At 50.6% G+C, this 19404-nt stretch overlaps 1 protein-coding gene across 4 annotated transcripts in view; it reads right to left on the bottom strand.

The window, feature by feature from the left end:
* The window catches only part of IFT56 (intraflagellar transport 56), a 357694-nt gene that overhangs the window by 337430 nt on the left and 860 nt on the right, over positions 1-19404 (bottom strand). The window lies entirely within an intron of this gene.

Below are 19404 nucleotides of genomic sequence, written 5' to 3'. Positions count from 1 at the left end.
TCAAAGCATATAACAAGGATTTGCAGACCTGGATTCAGAACGATTACAAAGATGACACGGATGCACCAATAAAGCAGAGACTGCTCTGGGAACAGGTAGCTCTTTTGAAAAAAGAACTACCAAAGACTCACGTGACACACTCACTGAGTCACCAGCGTGATGGCGTTCACGTTGTAGGGAATTCATTGGCTGAAACAGCCGCAGCGGCAGCCAGTAAACCGGCTCCCGTAGATCGAAAAAAGCGTACATTAAAATACATTGACGGCGAAACAGTGCTGGCAGTAAAAACGTCATCAAAAGGCGACTGCTCAGCGTTACCGATCAACTATCCACTCAATTACACATACATCATAGATGCAAACTCCATTCCTTTTGCTCGAATCCCTGGAGTGGGGGATAGAGTGATTCCAAACATGGACAGGAGAAACTTGTTAATCGCAGACGCACACATGGGCGAGGGTCTCAGACACCTTAAATTAAAAGATTCTCTGGAAGAATTACAATCACGGTACTGGTGGCCAGGCATGAGCCTGCACTACACCATGTTTGTAAAAAACTGCCCAAACTGCAACAGAGATCGCAGTGGGGAGAGAAGCAGTTTAACACCTCGTCGTATCAAGGCAGATAACATCACCACTAAAAAGAATGGCTTGCGATTAACATATACAGGCTAGTTCCCACTTATAATGTAGATCCACAGCACTCGGCTGACGTCCGGACTGTTATACAAGATTTGCGAGTCTAAATGGCATATACGCTAAGAGCATGCTACATTCGACCATTTTTTTTCTTTTTCTCAGGCAATCCAGCCTGGGGGGGGGAAAGAATGGCCAAATGAGCACAGCCCAGCGGGAATCTTCTCACTTCCTTCCTGAGGGTATGGGATGGTGTAAAGAAAAAACCAAGACAGAAAGCAATCTATAATAGAAAGGATATTAGGTTCGGGAGCTGGGTGGGTCAAACATCTAATAAGTGTCCAACGTAGTCTAAATAACTTGCCAAGAAATTCTCTGAAGGGATTCAGTCCGTACGAATTATTATTCGGAACTAGGATGTTGATCTCTGACCTTGATAGTCAGACTTCAGTGGTAACAGAAAAAAGCTTTGATGTCAAAGACCGTTTGGCTATTTTGCAGGACTTAAACAAAACAAGAAAAGACCTGAGCAACATACAGTTGAAAGAACAGCCAACGACCACTGAAGAATCACCACCTGTCCCAGCAAGACCTGTCTGGATTCCAAAAGTCGGGGATCTAGTCAGGGAGAAGATCGCGGTAAAGAAGGAATTTGGGCCTTCTTACAGAAAAGCAGTTCCTGTATTGTCTGTCAACGGGACAAGATCAGTTGTACTACCGCCACTTGCTGGAAAAAAGGAGAACCGAGTTGTATCCATCGACCTGGTAAAACCACAACATGTGGCCGATAACCAACAGTAGGCCAAGTGGACTCCCAATAAGTAGCAGAACACCAAGGTTTGCTACCAGTACAGAGGTCCTATCAAAGAGGCTCATCACATTCGAAACGCCTACAGAAGAACAACAAGGACTATGCAACAATGCAATAGAACTTAGACCTCTGAAAACCCAAATAAAGACATTTAGCAGAGACACACCAATCTATACAGAAGTACCAAGTGAAAATGCAAGAAACAAAAATCCTGAACCAATTGGAACAATTGACAGAACTGCATCCGGTTACTTCATCAACTTCGATGATTCCTCTGAAGGCTTCAGCGAACAAAAGACACAGCCATCATCAAAATCCTTTAAAGACAAAGCGAAGGAACTTTTGAAACAACTGAAAGAAACATATCTGGTTTCTCCATGGATTGAATTTTGGGTGGGTTTTGGTGCATTTATCCTCACACTTTGGCTCATCATGGTATTTACCTTGGGACGCTTCATTGAGGGAAAATATGCTAAAATGGACACAGCAAGTCAGAACATCAACTTGGTCCTCAAACCACACACATCTTCACACGTCGAGAAAAGAGAACTTTCTTCAGAACTTTCTTCAGCCAACTTCACAGCAATTCCAATATCTGGTGGGGTAGCCTGGGACAACACTGACTATGAAATTTATGGTCCGGTCGAGATCCTGAAATATCCACACCAAATCAAGATCTCCTTGAGTGACTTTGCAAAACCAAACTCATTTGCTGATGATTGGGACTTTGAAAGTATAAACAATATGATGTCTGACTTAGTAATGTCTGCTAAATTTACAAAACATGATTATTTGCAGGGTTCTACAAATTATGACAGCATGTACTGCTATAACCATTATGGTAACCATTTCTTGCATAAATCTGCACAACCTAGAAATGTTTTAAATTTTAATCAATGGGAACATTGTGCTACACCTCCAAAAGGGAGCTCTAGAACCGTGTATGGCAAATATTCATATTTTTCAGGTTTTAACATAACTGATGCTGAAACATTTTATTACAAATTGTCAAACAAGACAGGGATGAAAACCATGATAACCAACACAAAATTGATATATTCAGATTCTTTCTTTGAAAAAATGAATACTTTTGGATTTGATTATTGGGACAAACATGTTGATTTGAAAAGTGTTTGGGGTACAAAAGAATGGCAAGTACAGGGTATAGAAGCTTTGTTTAGAGCCTGCATGATCCCAGAACAAATGATATTTTTAAATGACACCGTTCAACAAACCACCTGTCTTGGCTTAGCCAAAATCAAAGATTTAAATAACCTGTCTATTCCAAAGCCAACAATGTTTAGCAATAACTCTGAAACAGATGAAGAAATAGACATAAACCATATACTTAACCAAAACAGAACACATCCTGATTGGAAACAATGGTTGATCTGGCCCACAGATACAAATAACTGTCAAGATAGATTCCTGAATAAAACACAGGGTTTCAAAATGAACAGGCCAGACCCTAGATATCCCCAAAGACATCACCCAGGGATAATAACAACCTACAGTGTGGGCAAATTATGCCTTCAATGGCTACAAACTTCCACACTGCCTGAAATTAAGCAACACCTAACTTTACTTACTGATGGTGCTGACTTGCGTGATTTCATAATGGGACCACGCAAACAGCGTCAAAAGCGTTTCATAGCAGCCTCTGTATATGCAGCATACAATGAGGCCTGGAAGGTTACTCAAATTGAGACAGCAGAAAGAATACGGGAAATTGACCGTATTAATTTGGAAAAATCACTTTCTGTAGTGGACAATGGGTTAATGACTCTGTCCTCCAGAATTTTTTCATTGGACAGCATTGTGTCTTCAGCAATCGATATATTATCGCAAGACTTACTGTTATTACAACATGGTCAGTCACAATTGCGTTCTATTGTACAGCTTGGCTGGACGTTACAAAATCTGCGTTCAGGCTATGTGCCTTGGCGTTTAATCAACACAACGTCACTATTTCAAATCTTTAACCTTACTGATAGACAAATCGGTATGGCGCAGAAGGGTGCTGATTATACAATCTTGAGCATTGAAAAACTAGAAAGATTACCGTTGACAATGTCAGAACGACCTGTCAGTGAATGGATAATCCACGGAATCATAAATATTCCAATCTCAACCTTCAGGTTTCAATACTGCCAAAAATATATACAGGCTGGCATGTACGAGAAATTGGGAAAGGGGTACCTTAAAACAACATGGAACCTGCCCTATTCACATGCATGTGTCAGTAACAAAGGACAGAAAGTGTTTCTTAGTGGCATCAATTGTGCTATGTCACTAAGCGGCACGCTTCTGTGTAACGGTATTAGTTTGCACGGAGCCTGTGAAGGGAATTCATACAACCTTTCGTGTCACCAGCAAGGCGCACCTGCAACTGAAATAGAACCATTCTTTCAAAGACTCTATAATGGGAGTTACATTCTTATTGTAGACCGCAGATGCTGTAGTCTTATGCCCGGGACTCCTTATCTCGTCACTACGACGGCGAAGGTCAAGTGCTGTGGACGTTCTTTGTTCCCCAGCTCCTTTCCAGACAGGGAGGCGAGGGCATGGCCCAGTTTGAAAATTACTTCTATTCGAATAGACACTTTAAGCAGAATGAAAACAGTGCTTCTTCAGACGCCTACAAGGCTCACGTCATCTAAAGAAACGTATGATCTACAAGTCGCAAGGACGACTGCAGAGATACATACATTATTATCAACTAATTCCCCCGTACATTTCGCGGAAATCCTGAGCGAAATCTTAAATATTTCTGATACCACAGGGGTCTCAAAGGTATTTAAGACAGTATTTTCGATGGCATTAACACCATTCAAAGCCATACTGGGTATTTTTCCAGACTTCGTCCATTCGATTTTTGGCGGACTTCCCCTGATCCTAGGACTAATTGCAGGAATCCTATTCCTAGTCCTTATTTTTCGTTATGGCAACCCATGTCACAGATCAAACTCTCGCGACAATGGAAGATACGATCCTAGCCATTGGATACCGGGACCGGATATCAAAAATCCTGGGACTATCCCGGCTTAGAGACCTAAACATGACTTGGTTTCTATCATTTCGACCAATGTGGCAAAGGTGTGTTTTACCTGTACTAAGGTGTCTGCTATGCGGAGAAGAATGCGTGTTAGACACCTGTCTGACGCTACAATCGGATGCGCCGGTGGATGCAGATACACTGTTGGTTCCTACCAAGGTTCACGCACTGTGCTGCCCTCAAAGGCTGCCAATTCTGATGACGGCATTCCTGGAATCTTCACCACTGCGATTGAAGAGTAGTGAAGTTCAAGATGAAAGCAGCATCGAACAGGTACGGCCTTCTGTCAGCAATGCAAATCAGAATGTCAATGGAGACAATCATGCGCATGAATGCATGGTTACCCCTATTTCCGACTTAGTGGAACTTTCCCATGAAGCTGTTGACAGTTTTTTCGAAAGCCTGAATGATATGATGTTCTCTCCGGAACAGAAATAGAGACTTTTGAGTAAACTCGCACACGGCGTTCCCTGAATTCGGCCTTCAACTTTAAAAATAAAGTCACATGAACAATTACAATCCAGTTCACGGACAGCAACTTTTTTCAGCAAGCCCCTAAAATATTTTTCTATATATTTTTTCCCGGGACACTGATTTTCTGCTTAAAGTAAGAGACTATTCCTAGAGAACTAAGATTTCTATTTTAGATACTTTATAGACTTTATAGACTTTAGCTGCCCGCTGGTATGTTCGCAATAGATTTTATGTGATGAAATGGTTTCGACTTTTTTTCTGTATAGCCATATTAAGAGCCATTTCATGTGTATTTCTCATATACCAACAATCAATAATGCATAACAATGCGTGTTCACTTTTGCATCTAATTCATAGCTTAAGTGCATACAATATATATGACTGCAATTTTTCAGTATATTTGAAAATTTCGAAATGCATTTATGTATTTTGGGGTGGTAAGGTATACACTATACTCTATAGTATGTTGTACTATGTTATACTATGCATAGATTAGTAGATATGACCATAGTTAGCGTGGAGTGGGTGTCGTGTATTTCTATAGGTTCTGATTCGATCCCCCTATTCCTGACCCTATTCTGGTTAAACTTACTAGCTAGTTAACTAACAGTCAGCCCATGAGGCAAGAAATCCCCCATGATGCAGATACCGTTATCTGACGCAGTCACACTACGGCACAGGAACGTGTTATCTGATTAGGTCATAACGCTTGAGATCTAATTAGACAAGCGATATTCCTCCAGCCCCTGATAAGGCATACGACGTTCTCATAACAAATCAAACCTATGACAACCTGGATAATCCGTGCGGCCATTGTTTTGATTTCACAGAGAACTTTAGTAAAGAATGTGCTAACGAGCAAGTCGTATGACATCTTTATTGACGTACCTATGTCCATCCTTACGTCAATCTCGGCACCTTTAAGGTATAAATATTGCCGACCTTGCCCTATGCAAACACACGCGTGGTGACAAGACGGAGCAGCCATACTTGCCGAAGCCGAGAGCAGAAGCAGACCCCGCAGGCAGCAGCCCCGCCTTCCTGACGCGCTGAGAGACGCGCTGCTATCTCAAGCCGAGAGACCCAGCACCGGCGCTTCTGGGCAGCCCTCGCAGGCAGCCTGGAATATCGAGAGCAGAGAAAGAGATACCATTCCTCATTCATCCTAAATTCCAGGTACAGAACTGAATAACCCCTCCTAGAGAATTCTTTAGTTATTCACTTGGCAAAAACAAACTTAAACTAAACTGTAACTTTCTATTCCCGCCCACGCATTAGACTTAGGTCAGGTACACGGGGTAGGCGTATTTAGAAACACCAGTTGAGTACGTTTAGTCAAATGTATATGTGTATGTAAATATATTTTAATCATTTTAAACATCATATGGCTCAGAAACCATATCAATGTTTTTACAATATTATTTTATACTATTGCTTCTAATGTATGCACTTTACTTAACTATAAGTATTGCAATAATATCGATCCATTTCTCTTGTACGAGAAAAGAGACTGATCAATAAATAACATCTTTTATTGAACACGCCCGTCTCTTCCTTTTCTCTACATTCTGATGAGACTAAGAATGCACGTACTGACTGAGTAAAATAATTGCCTTGTGCTCACACGACTCTTGAGATTGACTCTTGATTAGGGGAGAGCAAAGTTGTCATGTTCTATGGTTGTCAGAAACTAAATCCCTCCTTGTCTAATCAGGGGAGTTCATCCTTCCTTGAACATTCGAGAAAGTTTCTAGCGAACTCTGAGCTTAGCTGGCAAACCCAAAAATTAAGTCTAGTTTCGACAGTAGTAGACCTAGTTAACGTCTGGCCTAGGCCTTTACTGCTGTAGGTACTATTCCAATGCGCAGAGCCTATTGGGAAAATAGGAGCTACACTACAGTTCATTGTCTAAAGCCTTGTTTAAAACAATTTCTTTGCTTACAATGGCCCCCAACCCTAATACTGAGAGCAATACTGAACTGTGCGAGACCCTGGCTACTTTCTTCTCTCAAAAGGTGGAAAATATCTTTTCCTTATTCACTCTCACCCCCAATGAGGTGCTGTCCTCAGCAAGTGTTGTCCAGAGGGGTTGCTTCCCCAGATTTGATCATTTTACTCCACTGGAACAGCAGGGAGTAATTAAATTGATCTCTGAGATCCGGTCTGGTTCTCCTTTGGACCCTTGCCCAGCCTCGGTATTGAAAGCAGTACCAGAAATTGTGGGGGAAGCTCTTATTCCACTGTTTGCTTCTATCTTTTACTCAGGTCATTTTCCTGGCCCTTGGAAGATAGCTTCTCTTTTGCCGTAATTAAAAAAATCTAACCTGGACCCCACAGACCCGAGTAATTATAGACCTATCTCTCGTCTTCTCTTCCCGGGCAAGATGATTGAGAGGGCCATGACTGGTCAACTTAGTCGCTTTCTTCAGTCCAATGCCCTGCTTGACAACACGCAGTTTGGTTTCCGTTCGGAGCGCAGCACTGAGCTGGCGCTAATAAAATCTATCGACGAGATCAGACAGGCCTTGGATCAGGGTGGGGCAGCCATACTCATCATGCTGGACCTCTCAGCCGCTTTTGATACGGTCCATCACAAAGTGTTGATGGATCGTTTATCAGTGGTCGAAGTCCATGGCCCTTCTGAAGTCTTTTTTGACAAACAGAACACAAACAGTAGATCTGTGCAGGGATAGTTCCAAGCCTTTTTCGCTTCCCTGTGGAGTCCCGCAGGGCTCCTCGCTCAGCCCGACACTGTTTAATATGTATGTCGCTCCATTGGCACCATTAATCAGATCATTTGGCTTCCAGCTAACCTCATATGCTAATGATACACTAATTGTGTTATCTATTAAAAAAGGCACTGCGGGGCGTGGCCGAGACAGCGATGTGAGCAGTCGCATCTCGTGCGAGCTCCGTTGCCCCGCTGCCTACTTGAGCCTGTTTCAGCGGATACCGGGGGGTTTCTGTCCCTGGGGACCCTCTAACCATTGCTGGCACTGCCAACGATCTTTTCTGGTGACATTCCGCGGCTGGGCAAGTTCGTGTGGACGGTGACCGGAGCCCCGGGCCCGCCGCAATCGGCTCCCTGGCCGCCATCTTGAGGTCCGCTGCCGAGACGTCCTGGCCGGCTCCTGCGGAGTGGACCTGCGTGGCGGTCCGAGTGCGACATCGGAGCCTTCCTGACTTCACCTGAGGCCATACTTCCCTGGCGGCCTGTCTGTTGACGCTCTAAGCACCGAGGCGACCGGTGCTGAAGCCCCGGGCCCGCCGTGATCGCCTCCCTGGCCGCCATCTTGACTGCGGGTCTGCTGCTGAGACGTCCTGGCCGGCTCCTGCGGAGTGGACCTGCGGGGCGGTCCGAGTGTGGCGTCGGAGCTTCCCTGACCCCACCTGAGGCCATCCTCCCCTGGCGGACCTTCCTGCTACCGCCCTGCGCACTGAGGCGACTGGAGCTGGGGCCGAGCTACCCCCGGCGGGAAACGCGGCGGCTGCCTGGACGCCGCACACGCGCGAGGCCCCGGCTTTGGTGGAGGCGGCGGGCCTGGGCTGCGGAGATCTTCGGAGGCCCCCTGCTTGAGAGGCCTGGCAGCGACACATCCGACGCGGGACACCCCGGTGAGCAGCGGCGCGCCATCCCCCCTCCCCCTGTCTCTTCCGGGAGGGGCCCGACATTGGTGAGGCCCGGGCGCGGGTCTGCCCGCCGCTTACCTCCCCTGGCTGACCCACGGCGGCGGCGCTCCTGGAGGCAGAGGGCCGGCTCCCTGGCGCAGGTGGCCCCCGCTTGAGTGCCCCCTGCTGCCCTAGACATCCCGGCGGGCTGAGGGGCTGACCGGGGCCCATGTGTGGGTGAGACCGGCCTCGGAGGACCCCGGCACTGCAGGATCCAACCACTCACTGATCTGCCCCTGAGGCCTTGCTGGGCCTAGCGATCTACCATCGGGGCAATCCCCCCGCTTGGCTTGCGGAGACTCCGGGGGGCCCCCGCCATAGCCAACGCCAACACCGGCTACCCCAGCCTTGGGCCTGCTGTTGCTGGGACACTTCAGGGGACCCTCCTGGTCGCTCGTGGGCCACAACTGGGGGGCCACCTGAACATTGTGCTGGGAGCAGACCCTTCACCAGGTGGGAGCGGGTGGTCGCATCCCGCCCCAAGCTATCGGGGACCTTCCGCCTGTGAGCCCTGAGCCCTGAGTCGCCTGTTGCGGACGGCTCCCCACCTGCGCACTGCCCTGCCTGCCCAGAGGACTCACCCCCTCCCAGCACCAGCAGCACTCCAGCACCCCGGCCTTCAGCAGCGTGCTCTGACCCCCCCATCGCCATCTTCTACCACGTGGCCTTGCCCCCTGAACGAGCGGCTCGGGCTACTCGACTCTACTCCGCCAAGGTACGAGGGATACGAGCATCAGCTGCCCCTGTCCTCCGCAATCCCTCGACGCCCTACGTGGACCATGACCCGCGGCAGGGGGAACAAACCGGAACCCCCGCCACCGACAACAAGGGGTACATCAGTGGCCTCTATGTGGGGCAAGACGGGCTCGCCGTCCTCTTCTGGGGGCCCCGCACCGGCGGGGGGGAATCCCCCGCCGCCGGCCGTCTCTCCACCGGTGACCCAGGCCTTCATGTCCTCCTTCATGGCCGATTTGAAGACGGAAATTGGATCCCTCAGGACGGAGGTCCATACATGCGTCAAAGAACTGCGCAGGGAAGTCACCGACCTTGGCGACCGGGTCGACGGCCTGGAAAAAACGGTCGACTCCCGCACCGAGGACCTCGAGTTGATCTGGCAGAGAGTGGCGACCCTTGAAGAGCAACATATCCAGCTCCAGATCAAGCAGGAGGACCTGGAAAACAGGGGGCGCCGCAACAACCTCCGCATCCGGGGTGTGCCACTCGGAGAAGAGGAGACTGATACCATGGCCTACGTGGCCCTACTCTTGCAAGCGGTGAGGGGTGAGGAAGACGCCCCCCCGCCGCGCCTCGACCGCGCTCACCGAGTCTTTGGAGCGGGAGGTAAAGCGGGCCTCCTGCCCGACATCGTCGCCAGACTCCATTACTTCACCGAGAAGGAGGCCATCTTGAAGGCGGCTAGGGACAACCCGGACCTGCGGTATGAGGGCCACAAGATCCAGATTTACCAGGACTTAGCCCCAACCACACTCCATAGAAGGAAGGTCTTCCGCCCGGTCACCGAGAGACTCCGGGCCCTCAACATCTCCTACCAGTGGGGACATCCCTTTGCACTCATCTTCAGGTGGGAGGGCAAACGCAGGGCCCTCAGGTCCTATCGTGAAGCGGCACAACTGCTAGGCATGCCGGAATCCCCGGACCACAGCCCGACTCGCCCCTCCCACTCGGAGAAGGCGCCTCCGCGTCCAGAATGGTCCACTGTGCGCAAACGCCGACGGTCGCCCCCGGTGGACGCTCTATCTGCCTCCCAGACCAAGCAGGACATCATAGCGCACATCCGCTCTCTTGAGGGCGATCGCGAGGAGCAGTCCTCCCAGCCTGTCGCCTCTGGCTCTGAAGGTGGGGGTCGCCCCTCAACCCCGGAAGACAGCTGACCATCGCTACGGTGACCCGAGCTGCCCTAAACACGCCCTTCCCCCCTGGACACTTTGGTCTGCCCTCCTGCACTATGGTGACTTCACCCCACTGTTCTTGGGGGTAGGGCCCCCCCTTCTCACTAGTGGGGTACTACCGGGCTGGACGATGCCCCCTACCTTTACCAAGTCATGAGCCGCACCACTGAGCCCCAGCGCTCTATAGGCGTCTGCATAGACCATGTACACCCCACGGCTCGACTCCCCTCCGGACTACCTTGAGGCAGCGGGATGCACGGACTCTGAGATGACTCAACTTCATTTCATCTACCCGCATCTTCACCCCCCCTTTGTCCTGTAGGAAGTGACATTCCTGAGTTCATCCGAACCCTCGGGTAGAGGATGTCCGGTACCTGGGACATTGTGTATTGGCCCTGTTGGCCTGTTCTGGTTCTGTTGCTTCCCTGTGACTCCTTTCTTTTCTCTCTCTTTCCTTCTCCTACTTCTCCTTCACATTGCCCTCTCTTACTACTCTCCCTCTGCGCTTACGGAGGGGCGGCATGGTGGGTCTTGCGGGGATTGGCGCGCTGGGGGCGGGACGAGAATGCCGCTGCTCTCTCCGCGGGGGTGTCTGCTAAGCTGGGGCCTGCGCGACTTCACTCCCCCTTAGTGCTATGACAGCGAACATTCCTACACCCCTGAAGGTCCTCTCCCTCAACGTCAAAGGGCTCAACTCCCCTAATAAGCGGAAGCAAGTATGGCGCTACCTCCTACACCACTCCCCTGACATTATCCTCCTCCAGGAGACACACCTTCTCAGGGGGGACACCAAACGCATGGCGCACCCTAGATACCCCACACAGTTCTGGGCATCCTCTGACACCAAGACAGCGGGGGTGGCAATTCTCTGCAGGGCTGGCATCCGGCGGGGACCCGTGAGACCCTTCGGGAGCGCTGACGGGCGGTTCCTCCGAGCCTCGGTACAGATGGGCTGTGCGCGGGGTACTCTAGGCTGTGTGTATGCGCCCAACCAGTCGCAGGACAAATACCTCCAGGCACTTCTGCGGGATCAGTTCCCACCGGGCGAGGCCAATGTGATCTTGGGCGGAGATTTCAATCTTGTTTGGGACCCGGAGCTAGACCGTGCGGGAGCCCCCTTCAACGGTGCGGGAGCGATGTCCTCTACCCTTAGAACGCAACTTCTCGACCTGGGACTCGTGGATGTGTGGCGCTATCACAACCCGGGGACCCGGGATTACTCCTTCTACTCGCACTCCCACCGGACGTACTCCCGGATCGACTACCTCTTCACTTCCCTTGACTTAGCTCGCGACTCCTTAGCAGCCGCTATATCCGACATTTCCCTGTCGGACCACGCCCATGTGGAACTCCTGCTCCAGGATCCCCTGGCCCGCGCCACTTGTGAACGCAGGTGGGTGCTCCCGCCGAGGGTCCTTCGGGACCCAGACGACGCCGCTAGCATCCGTGACGCCATAGACTCGTATTTTGCCGTCAACGACACCCCCGACCTGCCCTTCCACACGATCTGGGATGCCTTTAAGGCCACCATTCGGGGCCACATCACCTCCCTGGCGGTGGCACGGCGGAGGGAGGCGTTCAAGGTGGAGGCCGACCTGGCTTCCGAGATCAAACTGGCAGAGGCCCGGGACCGGGACACCCCCTCGCGGGCGTCAAAGAGGACTCTCGCCAACCTCAGGGGACAACTCCGCGCTCTGCGCACCAACAAGGCAGAGCACTCCCTGCTAGCGCTCAAGCAGCGGTACTACGAGGGGGGGGACAAGGTAGGTCGCCTACTAGCCGGCAGGCTGAGGGCGCGTGCCGCTCGGGCCCACATCGCCAATGTCAAGCGGCAGGATGGCACTAGTGTCACCTCCGAGAGGGCCAAGCAGGCTGCCTTTGTCGATTACTACTCCTCTCTGTATGCTGAGGAGCCCACCTCTGCGGAGGCACGGGAGGCCGTCCTCGCGGACTTCGAGGGGTCTCCACTGTCCCCGGCGTGCGCCGCTTCGCTGGAGGGTCCCCTGCTGGAAGAGGAAATAACGGAAGCTGTCAAGGACCTCCCTGTGGGGAAAACCCCGGGGCCGGACGGCCTGCCGTTGGCCTTCTATAGACTGTTCCTGACCCAGCTCCGCCCGCATTTGTTGCGGCTCTACGGCTCCTTCTCTGACGACACTGGACCGTCCCCCGATATGGGTCTGGCGGAAATAGCCCTGATCCCCAAGCCCGGGAAGGATCCCGGCCTCTGCGCCTCCTACCGCCCCATCGCCCTCCTTAACACCGATCTCAAGATCTACACTAAGATCCTGGCCAAACGGCTGGACCCGCTTATGCCGGGATTGGTGAACCCAGACCAGGTGGGTTTTATTCGAGATCGACAGGGGGCTGATAATGTCCGCAGGCTGGCGCACTTGGTGGGAAAGGTGCACCATTGGAAAATCCCGGCCTGCCTCCTCTCCCTGGACGCGGAAAAGGCCTTCGACCGGGTCGACTGGACCTTCCTGCGGGCGGTTCTCAGGAAACTGGGTCTTGGCCCTACCATGATCTCCAGGTGCATGGCCCCTTACCTCGGACCACAGGCCAGAATACGGGTCAATGGCCAACTGACGCCACCGCTTTCAATCCACAGGGGAACACGACAGGGATGCCCGCTCTCGCCGCTCCTGTTCGCTTTAGCGGTAGAACCGCTGGCGGAGCTGATTAGACGCGCTCCTGACATTCACGGTGTCCCTCACGGGGGACGCACCAACAAGGTAGCGTTATTCGCGGACGATCTGATCCTTACCCTTACGAACCCTCGGATCTCCCTCCCAGCGGTGCACGACGCCCTCTCACTGTTTGAGCAGGCGTCCGGCCTTAAAATTAATCACACCAAATCTTGGGCTCTCAACCTCACCATCCCCGAGGAGGAGGTTTCCTTCCTGAAGGAGATCGCACCCTACCGCTGGGCGGATGATCACATTACATACCTGGGTCTTGACATCACGCCCCACCTCGACTCGTGGTCCCCCAGAAACTGGGCCTCTTGCCGCAAAGAAGTCCTGGCAGACCTGCGGAAATGGAAGCCCCTGATGATATCCTGGCTGGGGCGGCTCAATGCGGTCAAGATGTCGGTCCTTCCCCGCATTCTCTATGTTTTCCAGTGCCTCCCCACTCCGATCCCGATCCACTGCATCAGGAACCTCCAGCGCGACCTCACGTCCTTCATATGGGGAGGTAAGCGGCCTCGTTTTTCGCAAAAAGTCCTCATGGAACCGAGAGACAGGGGTGGCCTCGCCTGCCCGAATCTCCTCCACTACTACTGGGCGGCGCATCTCCGGTTCGTGATCGAATGGGGTGCACGCGAAAGCGACAAACACTGGTTCCACATGGACCGAGTGGTCACGGGGCGCACCATATGGGACTTGCCCTGGTTACCGCGGGTGGCGCGCTCCAGGAGTGCGTATATGGCGGTCCCCACGAGGACGGTGCTTGAGGTATGGGACCGAGTGGCAGTGTCCAAGGGTTTAACCACGTTCCCCTCTCCGCACACCCCCATTGCTGGTAACCCGCATTTTCCCCCTGCTGCCCGGACCCGAGCCTTCGAGAGCTGGACGCAGGGAGACTGCAGGGTTGCGGGGGACCTCTTTCTTGGTGGATCCCCTAAATCATGGCTGGACTGCAGGGAAGAATTTAACCTCCCCCTAACCGCTGGCTTACAGTATGCGCAGCTGCGCCATTGGATCTCGGGAGACGACATGTCCCAGGCTGCCTCCAGGGAGTTTACTCCGTTTGAGAAGCTGGCGCGCTCCCTCGGGGGACTGAAACGGCTTATCTCCCAAATCTACAATATCCTGCAGCACCCTCTCACCCCCCCTGCGCATCCCTACCAGGGGCAGTGGCAGACGGCGACTGGCACTGAACTCACGCCATCTCAATGGTCTAGGCTCTGGAGTGACATTCCCAAAACCTACCGCAGTATCCCGCAGAGGGAAAATGCGTACAAGATGCTAACGCAATGGTACTACACCCCCCTGCGCCTCCACAAAATGTTCCCCGCCTCCTCACCACTGTGCTGGAGGTGTAGCACTGCGACTGGTGACTTCATACACATCTGGTGGTCGTGCCCTGCCCTGGCTGTCTTTTGGAAGGAGGTCCTTAGCCACATTAAGAAGGTGTTGGGTTTTCCCCTCCCTGAAGAGGTTTGCACACTCCTGCTGGGCGTCCGACCCCCCACACTCAAAGCACTCACGCGCAGCGATTGGATCCTCACCCTCCACATGTTAGGCGCTGCCAAACAACTCATTGCTCTGTACTGGAAGCGGGCTGAGGCACCGCCGATCGCTTCCTGGTTCGTGCGCCTCTGGCAGGTCCTGACCATGGAGCTGCTCACGGCGCGGATACAATCAAGGGGGGTGCGATTCAAGGCAGTGTGGGAACCCCTCGTGCGTCACCTGTGCTCCATCAGTTATGCCCGCCACATGCCCCCCAGGCTCCGCGCTCTGCAATTGTTCGAGGACGCCCTCATTCCTGCTGACCCAAGCAGACTAGGCCCTTAGTTGCCCCTCCCAGTGCTGGTTCGCGCTCTACGCCTCTTGTAGGCGATCGTAGCTATGCCCCCCTAACCCCTCTCCGCCACACCGCTGCTCTTCTACTTCCGACTTTTTCTTCTTTCTTGCTTGCCACTCTGGCTTCCGCCCCCCTTTGGGACAGTTTGGCCCCTGTTGGGCCTTTGAAAATGTGACACCACTGCTCTCCCCCCCATACGCGCCCCCCCCCGTACAGCGGCGCGTTGCCAGCACATGACCACCTTCTGCTATATTTTCCCCTAAGCCACGCGGCCGGCCCCCCCGGGGGTTGTAGGCAGGGCGCTGTGTTAAGGATCTCATCTCCCCTGGTCAACTCCATCTACAGACTTGCATATGCGCGGCCGGCCTCGATAAGGGGTTGTAGGCTTATCGCTGTGTTCACAATAAAAACAGATTTGAACAAAAAAAAAGGCACTGCGGCAGAGACTGGTGTAAACTGCCATAACTGCATGCAGGCCATTGCCGCATGGATGACGGCAAACTGCCTCAAGCTTAATGCAGCGAAGACCGCGGTTATTATGTTTGGGAATTCTGCCCATTTGTAGACACCTGATTGGTGGCCAGATACAATGGGCACACTTCCAATTCCTGTGGACAGGGCGAAGAATCTTGGAGGGATTGTTGACTCGAAGCTGGTGTATTGCGATCAAGTCAGTGGGGTTGTTTCCTCCTGTTTTTTTGTTCTGCGCATTCTGCGTAAGATCAAATCTCTCCTTCCCGAAGATAGCATGAAAACAGCAGTCACTGCACTCATTCTCTCGCGTCTGGATTATTGCAAGGCTCTTTTTATTAACATCCAGAAAGGGCAGCTGGCAAGACTCCAGATGGTGCAGAATGCGGCAGCTAGACTGCTTGCTGGAATTCCCAAATTCGCCTCAGTTAGGGCAGAACTTAGAGCCCTTCACTGGCTCCCTGTTGACTCCCGGATTCAGTTTAAGGCTTTGTGCCTGGTATTTAAAGCCCTAAACGGTATTGGCCCTGATTTCCTGAAGCATTCTTTTCAATGGTATGTTCCTGGAAGGGCCCTTCGGTCCATGCAAGCCAAACTAGTCTCTCTCCCCCGTGTGGCGAAACAGAGCTGGGGTGGAAGGAGCTTTGGCTACTGTGCTGCTAAGGCATGGAATAGTCTCCCTTTTTCCTTAAGGAGCTCGACAGAACTGCTTTTGTTTCGCAAGGGACTGAAAACCTGGCATTTCAGATAACCGCTCCTGCCCATTATGTTGGTCACAGCTTTGTCTCGGATGATAGTGCACAGCGCCAGGACACCTCCGGGTAGCAGAGCGCTTTAAAAATGTTATTAACATAACATAACATAACATAGGGGCTGTATTGTCGCAGAATGATGGCACTGCTGAAAAAACTGTAGCATTCTCCTCTCGCACCCTGACTCCCACTGAGCACCATTACTCAGTTATAGAGAAAGAAACTCTAGGTGCCGCTTGGGGGGGTGGAATATTTCAGGACGTATGTATGGGGGCACAGATTCATGCTACGCACTGACCACAAACCTTTGTTAAAAATACTGTCACCTGGTGGAACAGGAAAGGGGTCAGCCAGACTTGCTCGGTTAGCCTCCAGAGTACAAGAATATAATTTTAGCATTAAATTAATTTCAGGATGGCCCAATGTCCAAGCGGATTGCATGTCACGCCTGTCCTTAGACTGGGAAGAAGTAGACAAGGATGGTGTGTCTAAGAGGGAGAGAGAAGGAGCTATCTCTAGTGTTGACGATGTGATTCAGTGGAGTTGTGGTGCTGTTAGTAAAGAGGAATGGGCAGAGGCTATGTCTAAAGATGAAGTACTCAAAGGGGTTCTAAATCTCATTGTGAAGGGTAGACGTAGGGAAAGCACTTTGCCCATCCGCATTAGACCATTTAATGCAGTCATTGATGAGTTATCCACTGTTGCAGGGAAAATTATCATGCGAGGTGATAAGATAATTCTACCTTTTGGTATTCGCAAGGGACTGTTCGACTTAGCTCACGAAGGACACTTGGGTCAAACCATTACTAAGAAACGTTTGAGAAATTAATTCTGGTGGCCAGCAATGGATGGTGATGTGGTCGATTGGGTTGAGAGATGCGGCGAGTGTTGCGAGAGTGAGAAAAGACTTCAGGTGGGACCTCAATCTGTCCCTAGTTCCATTCATGACCCTGGTGTGGTGTTGCACAGCATTTGCCTTGATTTATTGGACCCATGCCAGGTGTTCACCCTAGAAAAAGATTTGGCATGGTCGTAATGGATGTCCATTCCAGATGGCTTTGTGTGTATCTCCTTCCCAAAATAACTACTAGAGTTACCAATAGAGTACTACGCATGATTTTCAAGGAGGAAGGTTATTCCACTGTCCTTATTACGGACAACAGAACCCAATTGACTTCCAGTGAAATGAGAGAATTTCTAAACGAATGTGGTATCAAACATTCACTCACCACTTTGTACAACCAACAATCCAATGGAATTGTGGAAAGAGCCAATCGTATGATTAAGGGAGCTATGGGTTTGGCACTCACAAATAATCTTGACATTGATGAAACTTTGAGTGAATTAGTATGGGCTTATCGCACAACTGAGAATTCCACTACAGGTGTAGTTCCCTTTATTGCCATGCGAGGCAGGAAACCTACTTCCAAATTAGTGCCTCCATTGATCAGAGGATTGGTTGATGGAAAAAAGTGAGTGGTAGTGGTGAGAGTACCCCAATGCTCTCTTCCATGAAAAGACATGCCCAGGAGATCAATTTGTCTGGTATTCATGTAGGTGACTGGATCAAAGTCCGCTCAGGACGTTTGGTCAGAGGTCTATGCAAATGTTGTGGTCCCTTCAAAGTTCAGGAAGTGCATCCCTTTTATGTTGTGTTGGATATTGGAAAAAAATGGAACTTACGCAGAGTAGCAAAGTATTGCTCACAAGGCGATTCTTCTGAAACCTTAGTTAGGAAGAATTAATGTTCAGGTTACATGTTGACTCATGATCATCAACTACTTAACAGTGCTCGTACTGGTGCAGAGACGAGGGCACCAGGTCCTGATGGGGACAACTTGAGCAATAGTCAAAGGGCTATTACTGTAAACGAGGAGTATCATGATTCCCAAGGCACTTCATCTTACCAGAGGACCTTGCGAGTCAGGAGGCTTCCTCAACATTTGCATGATTTCATGGTGGGATGGCTTATTGCCTTTTGTTTTTGTTTCTGCCTTTACTCGTTCTAGTTTCCCTTCCCATTTCCCTTCTCTTTGTTCTTTTATGTTCCCTACCTGTGTGTAGAGGAAAGGGGGGTATGTAGTGATCTTGTTCGCACCGTGGCGACGCTCCTCGCGCCACGGTGGAATGTTGCGGTCCCAGCATTCTATTGCGAGAGGCGCACGCCGAGAAACAGTTGGCAGTTGCTGGCTGAAGACTGTGGGTGGGCTGATGCTGTGTCGCTGATCTTAATAACGCCTTTGAACCTTTCTCTGCCGCCACCTCATGTTGTCCATTACAACAGTGTGCTACATAAATGCCATGAAGCTGAACACAACGTAGAACATGTACTTGGGTCTAGGTAGAGAGTAGCAGATTATCTGTCCCTAATGCCAAATGGCACTTAACACTAAATATGATGTCAAAAGGCAAGCTAAATTTCGTATTGGGTGTCTCAGGAGCGGAAATAAGCTAGACATCTAGATACATGTGGTACGCTACCTCTGTGTAGCAGTTAATATGCAGGTGCGGTTGTTTATTGTAAAACACAATACCACCTATGAAATGCATGTCTACTGTAGCAAATTAAAAGCCTTTACATTGCAATAATCGGTTTAACATCTATAAGTTAAGTAGCCTGATGGAGCTGTATCAGGTTCAAAAGTTTACATTGCTTTAAAGCTCTTTGAATTACAGACCATTTTAGCATCATCACCGAATAACTAGTTATATAAATAAAAATATAAAACAAAAATCGCATAATTGTGCTAAAGCACAACTAAAAAATCTAATCAGGTTTCATCAAATCATTCAAAGTTTAAAGATCGGTTATACAACAGTCTGAGAGGAAAACAAACTCTTCTAACTGAACCCTACCTGGTTGCAGGTGGAACCTCCATCCTAAAGCTAGAACTATTAACAAGCCACCTTCCAGCAAGTCTCGATTTAATATTCCAAATAATAAATGTACAGGAAAAGAGCAACTAGAAGTGCCAACTGTATCAGGTTAGCGACCTTGAGTGGAACGCATAGCGAGGAGCCGTGTGTGATGTCACGAGGGCTAGAATGCACTAAAGGTTCTGATGTTGACAACGGGGGCAGATTGAGGCAGACAACGTCA

This window comes from Lissotriton helveticus, chromosome 1_1 (assembly GCF_964261635.1).
Source record: "Lissotriton helveticus chromosome 1_1, aLisHel1.1, whole genome shotgun sequence".
NCBI lineage: Eukaryota > Metazoa > Chordata > Amphibia > Caudata > Salamandridae > Lissotriton > Lissotriton helveticus.
The sequence above is the reverse complement of the archived record's forward strand: the minus strand, read 5'-3'. Positions and strand labels throughout refer to the sequence as shown.